At 43.9% G+C, this 12,386-nt stretch overlaps 2 pseudogenes; both read left to right on the forward strand.

Annotated features, from left to right (window-relative positions):
• The first annotated feature begins 1,621 nt into the window (after positions 1-1,621).
• Positions 1,622-3,722, forward strand: LOC149338243 (uncharacterized; annotated as a pseudogene).
• A 570-nt stretch (positions 3,723-4,292) lies between these two features.
• On the forward strand, positions 4,293-9,726 carry LOC149338244 (uncharacterized; annotated as a pseudogene).
• Positions 9,727-12,386: the final 2,660 nt, after the last annotated feature.

Below are 12,386 nucleotides of genomic sequence, written 5' to 3' on the forward strand. Positions count from 1 at the left end.
CTTTGCCAATAACAGAGCCGCATGGTGAGGATTTTAACCATTTAGAGTGTTCTATAGGGACGTCGCAAAGCACAATGGTATTATCGCGTCTAGCTTCTACAAAAAAAAAAGTTGCCATGTTTAGGGCTTGACCTCCTAGCACTAGCAGCCATGCATCACAGCAGCTCATCCACCACGGAGCAAACGTCAGAAAGCCCTGTTGCAGATCCTTGAAATCTCAAATGAATCTGGCCTTCCCAATCAGTCTGCTGCCCTAGTCTTGAGCCAGCTCACACAGAGGAAACCGTCCGCGCTTCCTTGGAATATCAGCAAAGACTAGAAACCTCTCGTGTTTGCAGCATCGGCGCCGTATGTTTGCGATGCCGGCACAAATCCCACCACCGGTTGTCTTCGTGAATCTAAAATTTTTTTCCCCGTGCTAACCACACTGTTTCTTTTACACAATAGCCGGATAAAAAAAAACGAATTCTTCGATACAGGGGAGTTTACTTTCCTTTTGGCCAGCATTTCAGGCTTCGAGGAGCAGCTAAAAGGCACTACGCAGATGCCGCCGTGATAGGGCGATATGCTGCACACGATTCTAACCGCTGACTTTGAAAATGAGCTACGTTTTGTAAAAATGCTACCTTGTGCGTCGACTTCCATTCAGTAGCATAAAAGTCAGCGTTTGTAGCAGGTACTCTGCGTTTCTGAAAGCACTGATTAACCGTCGCGGGAAAGTCCTCACTCACTACTGAAACCCGCAGTGCTAAGCAGTTCAATACACGAATCGCAAGATGTAGGAAGCACACATTTGTCAGCCGAAGGCACAGAATTCCTTGTGGTTACTTGGCAGAGGTCACTGCGACCTCGATCGTCTCGTGCTTGCGGTTGGTCAACGGCGACACTGTAGAACGACCCTCCATGCAACATCCATCACGCAAGCGTAGACCCATTTCGTCCTGTCGACATGCTTCCGGCACTATACTTATCATTCACCGAAGCGGCTGAAAACTGCGATACCAAAGCACAGTGGAACAAAATGGAACACTACACCGCGAGAAATCGTATCATGAATCGCATACACGCAACGCCTCAACCGCCATGGTCGTGAAAGCAGTCGCCCAGTGTTGATAGACCAGAAGAGGATCACAGGTCTGGAGCAGTCTGGAGGTGGAGCCCCATCAAAATAGTTGAAATGGCCTATTTTTATTAAAGCGGGGGTAAAGAACAGCTGATTTTTACAGTGAATGCATAATTCCGGTGTCTTCTTAATCTTTATCCGCTTATTTCAACTTTGTCAGCTCTACCGTATCAGGATCGTCTGCTACCAGCTTGAAGGCGGGAGAAAGTGCGACGGGTGCGCAGCTCAGCTAACGATTTCATTGTGCCGATCTCCCCAGTCTGTGTCGGTGGTTTGTTACATAACATTTACGCCTTGAAGCAAAGCTAAGGCGACGTCCTCTGCAGTCCTGCTGCACTCGGAGCACATCAGCCCAAGCTCGCAACAGCGCATCCAGCGATGTGAGTGCCTTTCCGATCGTCGTCTAGACGCGGGCTCTTTTAAGAGCTGAAAAAAATTTAGTTGGTTCTCGGACGCTGTTTTTTCTTTACACAGCACGTCAAGTCATTGCAGACAGAAATGAAGCGCTGTAGGCGCCCTATACATGACCTCAGTGAGCGACAGGTTAAGAGAAGAGTAGCCGAGAGTATTCAAAACCATCTTGCATGCATGTTTCCGACCGCCTTGCATTCCACACAAAAGAGCGGAAATGCTGGAGAACAAGCTGAAGACAGTAATCTTGACATCGGAGCTCCAAATGCTTTGGATGAGTCAGGAGCCATCGACTCTGTAGAACCTAGCTGCAGCTCAGAGGCTGGAGGTATTAAAAATAACATGCTAATCACAAGTGAAGAACAGCCAAGCCTAGTCAGCGAACTGGCAACATGGGCCCGTGATACAAAAGCTTGCGCATCACACGTTACCTTGCTTCTCAAAGTATTAAAGAGGCATGGCCACCCTGAACTTCCTGGTGATGCGAGAACACTCCTTAGAACTCCAAGGTCTTGCAACGTCAAAGAGATGGGATCTGGACTGTATCACTGCTTTGGAATCAAAACAACCTTACAACAAATTATGAGAAGTGGCAGCATCACTGGAGACACAATTTCACTTCTGGTCAACATTGATGGGCTCCCCATATCGAAAAGTTCAACAAAACAGTTCTGGCCCATATTGGCATCAGTTGCAGAAAATGACAAGCTAAAGCGGTTTGTCATAGCTTTGCTTGTAGGCAGTGCAAAACCCCACAGCGTGCAGGAATACCTTGATGATTTCATTGCTGAGATGAGTATGTTGCAAACAGAAGGAATAAGTGAAGGCGGACAAAAGTGCGCAGTCAAACTGCATGCATTCATTTGTGATGCGCCAGCGAGGGCATTTCTGAAGTGCATCAAGGGCCATGGTGGGTACTACAGTTGCGAAAAATGTACTCAGGAGGGAACCTTTTCCGCAAGAGCCAGGAAAGTTATCCACCCAGAGGTCAGTTGTCCACTAAGAACAAACGAATCTTTCCGAAACCAGCTGCAGAAAGAACACCATCACCAACAATCTCCTCTACTTGCTTTGCAGTTTGGCATGGTGAGGGATTTCCCACTAGAGTACATGCACCTCGTCTGCTTAGGGGCAATGCGGAGGCTTCTCCACTACTGGGAGCAGGGAGGGCCACACAAGGCAAAGCTGCCAGCACGTCTTCAGACTGCCATTTCAGGAATGCTAATGGAGCTGCAAAAGTACACACCTCAAGAAATGTCCCGCAAGCCAAGAAGCCTCTGTGAATTAGAAAGATGGATAGCCACTGAGTTCAGAAACTTCACAAGTAAGCTAAACTGGGCTAGTCGGAGAAGCGCTCGTGTCCTGTCTTCACCTTACCTGTGTCTTGTGTTTCGCGCTACGTTTGTTCAGAAACTTCCTCTTCTACTTTGGTCCTGTAGTACTGAATAACAACGTCGAGAAGCGCTACTACAATCATTTCATGAAGCTTTGTGTAGCAGTGTCCATCCTGGCAAGCCCTGGACTTTGCCAATCAAAGTTAAATGTAGCAGAGCACCTCCTCAGAGAATTTGTTATGGATGCTGAGAGCGTGTATGATGAAGGAATTTACGTATATAACATACACTCCCTAGTGCACCTTCCTGCTTATGTGAAGAAGTATGGACATATTGATTCCTTTTCTGCATTTCGTTTCGAGAACTTCTTGGGTAAACTGAAGCAGGACCTGAAGTCAGCAAACCGGCCACTGCAACAAATTATCAGGCGCTTTTATGAACGACATCAGCTCCCCAGAGCATGCGCAGTTAGACAAGCAAGTTTGCACAAGCCACACGATTCTGGCCCTACACCGCCTAGATTCACTGGTGAACAATTTCGCAAAATTGCTCTGCCAGATATGGTTGTTGAAATTAATGCTGCTGATTCGTGCCTTCTTATGGAAGATGGCAATGTGGTTGTTGCAACAAATGCTCTATCCCATGATGGAGACATTTAGATCTGTGGAAGATTTTTCACACAGCTCTCCAACTTCCACCAAGGCACTGCAGACACAACTGAACTGCATCATTACAAGGCTTCTGGCCTCTCGCCCACAAGTGCTGTGTGGTCTGTCAAGCAGATCAGATCAAAGTGTTGCCGGTTTCCTTGTGGACATGGTTTTGTGGTCATGCCACTGCTGCACACAACTTAATTTGGCCTCCATCCCCTGTACGGCGATTTGTACGCTCTATCGTAACACTGCTGTCAGACACATGCAGAATAGTCACAACTATTGTATGCTCTAATGCTGCTATGCATGGTGTAGTACAGTTTCTGAATTCCCAGCTGGGATAACTACCATTTGCATTGGACCATCCTCCAGATCTACTGGCCAGCCTCTTGCCTCCTCTGCTGTTGAAAAAAAAAAGAGCCTCAAAGGCAATGGTTAGGAGATTTTCCTGCGTGCAATGAAGAAAAATGAGAGGGATTCAATGCTGCTGAACAAAATGTGGAGCGAAAGCTCTGGCTGCGGGCGATCGAGTGTTTCATCGAACACAACCAACCTGCGCTCCGTTGAACGCATCAAAGTTAACTGCCGTTCCATGCTGAACCCACCTTCACGCTCTAAGCATGCGATGCCGGCAGACGCTTTCCTGCTCCACTCGGTCAGCTCTCCGCAGCAGCACGTGCGTCCGCAGTGTGGAAACTACCCTTCTCCTCCTCTCCACTCCGGCGCGCGCTTCTATTGGGATGCCACTACCGTGTCCTTCTCCTCTCTGCGATGAGCACCACGTACCTGACGACCCATTGGGTGAGCCACAAACGATTTGCACATGCACAGAGAGGCTGCATAACGAGGCACGTGAAGTCACAAGTTGGGGAAGCAGCGGAACAACTGTGGAACGGCGAAGCTAGTTGCCATGGTCACGGTGCATGTGCAGTTGTGGCCTCGGTTAGACACGGCGAAACTCGCTTCTACTAGCCTAGTGTAGCTTTCACTACAAAAAATGAAAGCAGGCATCATGAAAATGAGTTTCATGATAGTTTCCAATAGCAGCACCGGCAGCAGGATTTTGGCTGATGATCCCACTAATACAAGGACAGCTTCCGCACAGGGACACATGCGTCTAGCATTCTTTGGATAAAATTACCTCAAAGACCCATTTTCAAGCACATCACCCCAGAAAGTTAGCACCAGGCCAGGCAGGTTGCAGCAAAAGCTGGCGACTCCTTAGCAGCACTGGGGCCAAACCTCGCATTTATAGCACATAAGGTGTATGGGACATTATACCATGATGATTATCCAGAAGATGGCACACTCTGCAACACAGGTAAACATATGTTTTTCTAAGAACAATGAAACACATTGCCATAACCTCTTAGTGACCTTGGGCTATCCAGGAAAAATGCGCAGCCCCTTCTGCGCGAAACACTGGCTGTGTTAACGTGCGGGAGGCATCCCGTAGAAAATTGCATACTCCTTGCTCTCACATTGCAAAATTTGAAACTTATGGCACAGAAGCTCAGAAAATTGGGGACCTCAGCCAAACATCATTTCCTCTCTGTTCAATTGGCCACAGGCACATAAAAACATCTTGTAAAATGTCACTGATGACACATGAGGAGTAGAGCATTGTTGTAGCTGAGGTGCTTCACACGGGGCATACATTTAATGTATGCCCCTTACTCTATTCTTAGTGTATTTAATGTATTCTCCAGTGTACAAGGGGCACTGAAAAAAACATGTTTGCAAATGGACTGCACATATATGTTAAGACATTGCTTATGTTAGGTTGCATACTTTATTTCAAATCAAATAATACGCAACTTACACAATCTGCTATGTTGCTGTGCTCGTGACGTTTTCTTTTAGTTAAGGAAAAAGAAATTCCACGCCCTCACAGAGGGTCTGTGAGCAAGAAGAGCAAAAAACACTACATCAGAAGAGCAAAAACAAAATATAACAAAATAGTTCAGAGTATGACACTCAATTGTTGCACTTGGCAGCTTTTTTTGACAATGGTCTAAATTTTGCTTTTCAGATGTTCTCAGTAGTACAATTCACAGACTCTAATGACGTTGCTACACTACCATCAGCTTGGGTTCATAAAAACAAAGCCTTCTGGCCACCATTCAAGAGTTTGGCGAAAGTAAATGCTGCCATCAAGCACCAAAGGCAGCATGACACACAATGGCAACAGTCTGCCTGCAGATTCCTGTCGACCACAGGTAAGTATAGAACGCGATAGAAATGTCATTATTCAAAGATTACCTTTTTGCTACCTCAGAATGTAACACTACCCAAAACTGTCCAGCTTTAGAAGGCAATAAGTTTGCTCATGCCAAATTAGCTTCCTCTTTTTTTATGTGCAACCTGGCGGTGACCAGTCAGTGACCTGCCAGAGAGCAGTCCAAGAGAGGCAACACGAAGGCACCCAGCTGCAATTTCATTTGAGACTGACAAGCAGATGCTATAGTGAAATGTACAGACAGTGCACTAGCACGTGTGCCAGGGTGTTTCAGCTTGCATCTGACATCACCAGGCCTGAGTAGCGAAAGCTGCCGGATACTGCTTCTAAGCACTACTTAAAATTATAAAAAGTTCTCAATTCGCATAAATGCGTTTTGTGAAGTTGCGATGTCAAGAAAAAAAATTGGGTGCGTGAAAGCCTCAGTTGCTGCTTGAGGCTTAGTGCATGTACCTGTGCGTTTTGTTGTACGCTACTGTAAATCAGTAGCCATGTTACTATATTGCTGCTAGGTCAGGTGATGCATACAGCGCTTAGTATGGCTAATAGTTATCTCCTGATTGGAAGTATTCACAAGAGCCACTAAATTGGACAACACTTTAATAAGCTACCCTTTTACACCTCTATTTCGTTTTCTGCTGTTTGTGCACCTTATATGCATATGTGCTAATAATGTCAAACAACTTTGCTGTATACTGCTACTAACTTTCTGTTTGCAGACAGCTATGAAGTCGCACGTAGACGGGCTTTAAGGGCTGAAGATCAATCGGACTTGACATCAGAACCAGAACCAGTGAAGAGGACACGACGAACACCGAAGCAGCTCGAAGATTTCACTTCAGGAAGTGACACGTCACAATATGACAGCAGCCAAAAATCTTCCGATGATGATTGCACAGAGTTCCTCACACAGCCGCCAAAGCCACCAGCACCAAAAAATAGTGAGGCTTACTGTTACTCCAGCGTCATGAAAATGTAACTTATAATGTGGTGCAGTTTGCGTTGTACATTATGTGATTGAAGGAGTTGTAAAAATATCAATAATTGTTGAAGCAAAGCAAATGTCTAAATGACAGGGCCACAGTTGGGTATCTCAGTCTAAATGGTAAAGTCAAAAATAGTGTTTTCACAGATGAGATTGTGTACAAATCAGAAACAAAGATGAAGAAGGTCTACCGTCATGACAGCTGCACACACAAATGTACTACCTGGGTCTTGTTCATATAAAAAATTCAGGGGGGCACTTTGCTGACCCAATGTGTGGTGAGGCGAAAGCCTTTAGTGCGGTGTTGCAGCTTGTGTCACTGATCTGTGGTTAAGATGTTAATTCGGTACACAGCTGTTTGTGAATCTTAAAAGCTGGAGTGCGTTTGGGAGGCATCCGTCTCATTCGACGCCTTTCTGCAAGCCCTCTCTTTTAGCGTCCTAGACAAGGAGAACTACGTATGCGCTGGCAGGAAGTAGCGTAGCCATTAGCACGCTCGGCGGCGGAACGGAAGGGTGATGGCTCGTATCCCATCGTGCACAAAGGTTTTTTTTCTGGTCTGATTAGAAAAGGCGTGACACCTCTGCTGACAACCTTCTGGCGACAACGATGCGGCATTAAAGGTGTCCGCCTTTAAAAGTACATAAAACAATGGCTGCTTACGTTGTCACCAAGAGGTCCAAGCGTATGCCCCGAAGCTTTGGCGTCACACGTTCTGGGACAGGTTACGCATGCAGCTAGATGCATTCACATTTATGGCAGCTGTGTAGTGCTCACCTCCTTTTCTCTACCAGTTTCTCACCTTCATGCGTAGCAACGTAAACTCACAGTTATCATTCTTGTGTACAACACTAATCCGTAACTATTCTAGTTAACTGCATTGCAGCATGCCTCACATCTTTCAGCCAGCCCCGCCATGTCGTGGCTTGTGTTGCATTGGATTGGATTGCTTGCAGCACAGACAGATGCATTGCATCCAGTCCAGCTGCATGAATGCTTGCTTGGACACAAGTGCAACATTAGCTGTACGGTTCACCCATTGAAACATTTAGTGTCACTGCCGTCAATGGAGTACAGCACAGCTCTTTTTGTTTCTCAGCTACGTCAACAAGAGGAATTTACCACTGGTTTTAGTTTCAGTTTCGTTTTGGCGGCGATTTCGATTTTATTTCGGGATGATTGTCAATGCAAGTGAGATCACAGATTGAAAACATTTCAGTTACCACAAGTCAGCAGTACAGGAAGAAACAACCCTGCCAGCACTCATGCTGTAGAGAGCGAACATACTATCAGTTACGGGTCTGTATAGTTTTTAAGCAGCATTGTATTGAAACGAACTGTTCATAGTAGATGTCTGAATGAAAAAGAACCTTAGATATAGCGCATATATGCATTACTGAGACATAAATGAAGTCTGTCAATAATTTTACAAATACAGCTAGTATCCCTTACATTTCAAAGACGGTCACAATTAATAACAATACTTATACCGTGCTTGCAGGTCATGTCTCTCAACCAGTCAACCCTCTGCGTCCGCTTGTAAACCAGGAAGACCAAGTAGTATGCTTTCTAACAATGACAGTCATCCATCCGAGGCAGGTAAGTGAACTCTTCTTTTCTACCAAATTAATAAGGTACACAGTTTAAGCTGCATGCAGAGACATTTTTGCACATGACTTGTATGTTCTGCTGCTTTAATAAATTTGTTTTCCATTCAGAACAACCGGAAGCCTATCAATGGAGCTAGCACTTGAACATCCTGCAGTGAACAAAATCATACAGATTTTAATTTCGCTGAAACGGCAGCTGTTCAATTGTGCTTCTATATAATTGCATGCGCATGACTTTTTGCAATCCTGTAAATATTCTTGAGGTCAATTCTTTGTAATGTTACTGAATTATTTCTTTTTCTGTAGTGCAGCCCAGTGCCTTCATGATAGGCGCAGCACACTATATTTTTCATGTTTTTCTTTATGTCACCAAAATTAGGTTATCAGACAGAGCAGTGAAAATGCGGACTGTTAATTGCTTACAGAAATGAACACTTGTCTGATATCCTCGCATTAAAATGGACATACAGTAGCATTGCTTAGAATGGGAGCATGAAACCTTCATCCTAGTTCATAATGTATTTCTACATAGTATCCCTGTCTATATATATATATATATATATATATATATATATATATATATATATTACATTTAAGTTTGCTTCAACTTTATCTGAAACTTACACATCACAAACTTGCTTCCTTTCCCTTTTCTAGCTGTGGTCAAAATTCTGCGGGAGCTTGAGCACATCAAGGTGGAGCAAGCTCGACAGGCAGCTGTGCTTGCAAAAATAGCTGCGAAAATCATTACTGAAGTAGATTCTGCAGACACGGTTGCGCCAGGCGACATGCCTGTGTATCCAGTGAAGCCTAGGAAGAACTTGACAGCCTGGAGGCAAGCACAAAAGATGCGGCAACCTTTGCTGCACTAGTAAGTTAAATATCCTCAGCATCTTACTCTTACCCAAAAATAATAGGTGGGATTTGACATGTTTGCATTGTGTGGTTGCTTCCTTACTTTCAGGTGAAGACCCTAGGCCAGATTGGTGGAACTGATGTTGCCACGACAACAAGGCGGGTGTTCAAAAAATTGGTTTCTGATGATGTTGCTGTGCAATACAACTGGACAGGAAGGAAAGGAAAAAAAGAGCCGAAAAACTGGCCATCATCCGCCTCGTATTCGGTAAGAGTATACCCACACTGCACTGACACTGTTACTTTTTTTTCTATAACAGGACTTGTGTACCTAGAGTGGTGGTCCTGATCATTGCAAACATTGTTTGCAGCTGCTGTCCGGGTAACCCGCAGTGCTACAGACGATGAGATGGCACGCACACTCGCTGACTGGCTGCGCTTTAGCAACGCACGACTCACTGCAGCCAAGGCAAGGAACAATCTTACTTGTGCATGCATACTAATGTGGCAGTATAAAGCAGCTGTCTTTGGAAGCAAACATGTGGTTGCGATAACTGGCAGAAACAGTTTGGAAAATTCATATATGGGTCATTGTTCGCGACATTTTCAAGCTCCTGGTACCCAAATATCGCCTGGCATTTCTTTGTTACGCAAAAAAATTCACCCTGCACTTCCACTTTTCATCATGAACAGGTGTTACCTAAAGCTCACACTTGCTATTCAGAGAGAGATCAAATTTGCTGACAGCCCACCATGCTTAGATGTTCCGTGTTAAGCATTGCAGGTCACTTGCATGCACGTACGACAAGGTTTAGTATGCGCGTCATTTGCTTCTACTCGTTTCCGTCTGCACTGTGATTTGGCTACTGCTGAATACTGCACCACCGCCTCCGCTTGTGTTTTTGGCTGCACAATGTTACAGCTGTGCCTTTTATGATTTTGACATATCTTTGGCAGCAAGAGACATTTTCATTGCTGACAAGGTCACAGTGAAAACTGGCATATTAAGATTCTGATTCACTCCTTTGTTCACCTTTCACTTGCTGGCTTGAGAAGACTTGGAACTTGCTTTTTTGCATCTGTACTTTTACACTTTTACACGAAAAGAGTATATTGCTGTGCTTGTTCTATAAGCATGCTTGGATGCATGCATGCATGCATATTATATATATGCATGCCTCATGCATAACCTTCTCATGCATAACCTTAAGAGTATGTTTTATGAAGCTTTCACTCTGATAATAGGGGGCTAAGGGGCACAGATTTTTTTCCCCCAATACTATTGCTCAGCCATAACAAATGAATAATAAGCTAATTTTGCTGCACCAGTGCTTTATGCTACGCTAATGTGAACCTCATTCTTTCAACCACTGACAGACCGAAATATTAACCTGACCCTGATGAATCCTCAAAAAGCACTAGTGCTTAGCAGTTGAACTAGAGCCTGCTTACATTGACACACAGGTATGAGAATCAATAAGGTTGTCATGTTGCTGTCATCATTCTCTTTTTTTTCTACAGATGAAAAAGGTGTGATCCAGAGGTGTGTGTGCTCCAGGAAGGAACAGAGATTTTTCTTGCTGACTCCTGCTGGTTCCTGTTTTTCAAAGCTTATCGTAATTTTTTCCGTCTATAAGTCTTATGTATATATTTTGTACGGTACGTTCTTGTTTTTATAACTTACAGCAAAACTGCTATTATAGCTTACAGTACATCTATTCACCAGCCTTCCTGCTTGTACGCATCTTTGGACATTTTTCAGTTCAGTATTGTTCAGAACGACAGCATATTGCACTTAGTTTTTTGGTTCCTGTTCTACAAAGCTTATTGTCATTCTTTCAGTCTGTAAGCCCTGCGTATATATTCTGTATGGTATGTTCTTGTTTGTATAACTTACAGGAAACCTGTAACTATAGCTTACAGTATTTTGTTTAGCATGTCTGCTTGTTTACGCGCATTTTTGGACATTTTTCACTTCATTACAACAGCATATTACACTTAATTTTTCATTTGTATATGATCTAGCAATAAAAATTTCTACAACATTCGCTGCAGACTGAACTTACTTCAAATAATAGCATGTAGTTTCCTGTGGTTATACTAATGCTCTACCTACTGTGAATAGAGTGTGCTAATGCTTCAATATATGCTGCAAATAGGTACCTATTGCTGAAGCCATCGAATTGTTGGCAAGTACACTTAGTCAGAACGTGACATCAAATATCACTCTATTAAAATTATGACATGCGCATAGGTGATGCCATGCCCATTTTGCATGCCTGAGAAGTATGAACTCAAGACCACAGTGCATGATGCCTTTATCTGATTAATATAGCACAGCTTACGGTGGTCTTGAAAGGTTTTCACAATTTCGTAGTTTTTTACGTGTTTCACTAACATTTTCTTGAGCGTTTAGCGAACACTTCATAGAGGTTTCAGGTAAGTAGTGCGACTGTTGCTTCAGTGTTTTTTAAGCGTTCATTCATTACATTATCATAACGTTCTCCTCACGTTATACATACGTAGCAAAACTGTGTATGAGCTGTTAGGGAAACGTTATAGCAACGTTTATTAGTAACGTTACAGAAACGCTACGAAAAAATGACGCTAACCACCTAGTTGTAACGTTAGGCTCGAACAAAAATTTAACGTTATGATAACGTTTCTGTGCTACCTGGGAACGCCCATAGAATATTCTGTCTTTCGAGATTAGGGCTCTGGATAACTCTGCCAGTGTTATTATTGTTCCGTGCGAGCGGAAAGGGTTTTGGATTGGGTTCGATTTTTAGGTTTCTTCATGATGACAAAATTGGAATTTGCAGGTTGATTTGCTAATTCTGTTAAAATTCTGCTAATTCTGCCAAACTGCCCACCACTGCCCACTCCTGGTAGAGCCTTTGGACATGCACTTATCTTTCATTTGTTCTGCGAAAATTTGCTGTGGTGGTGCGCATTTTGCACGTTGAGAAATTTCATGACGGTGCAGATTTACAGAATTCGCGGTACTGCGACGCTGGACTAGGTAATCTAGGGCTTCCAGTACAAACTTGACAGCGAAAATTGTCCTTGAAAGCTATCACACTAGGTTGCTGATTTCATTAAATAATCTTTAGAAGTGCTTTTTTTAACGCTGGACATCATGAGCTTTCCTGCAGGCTATGCTCATCGCTACTGAG

This window comes from Amblyomma mixtum, chromosome 6, assembly GCF_055824585.1.
Source record: "Amblyomma mixtum isolate Tamu chromosome 6, ASM5582458v1, whole genome shotgun sequence".
In the NCBI taxonomy this organism is placed as follows: Eukaryota; Metazoa; Arthropoda; class Arachnida; order Ixodida; family Ixodidae; genus Amblyomma; species Amblyomma mixtum.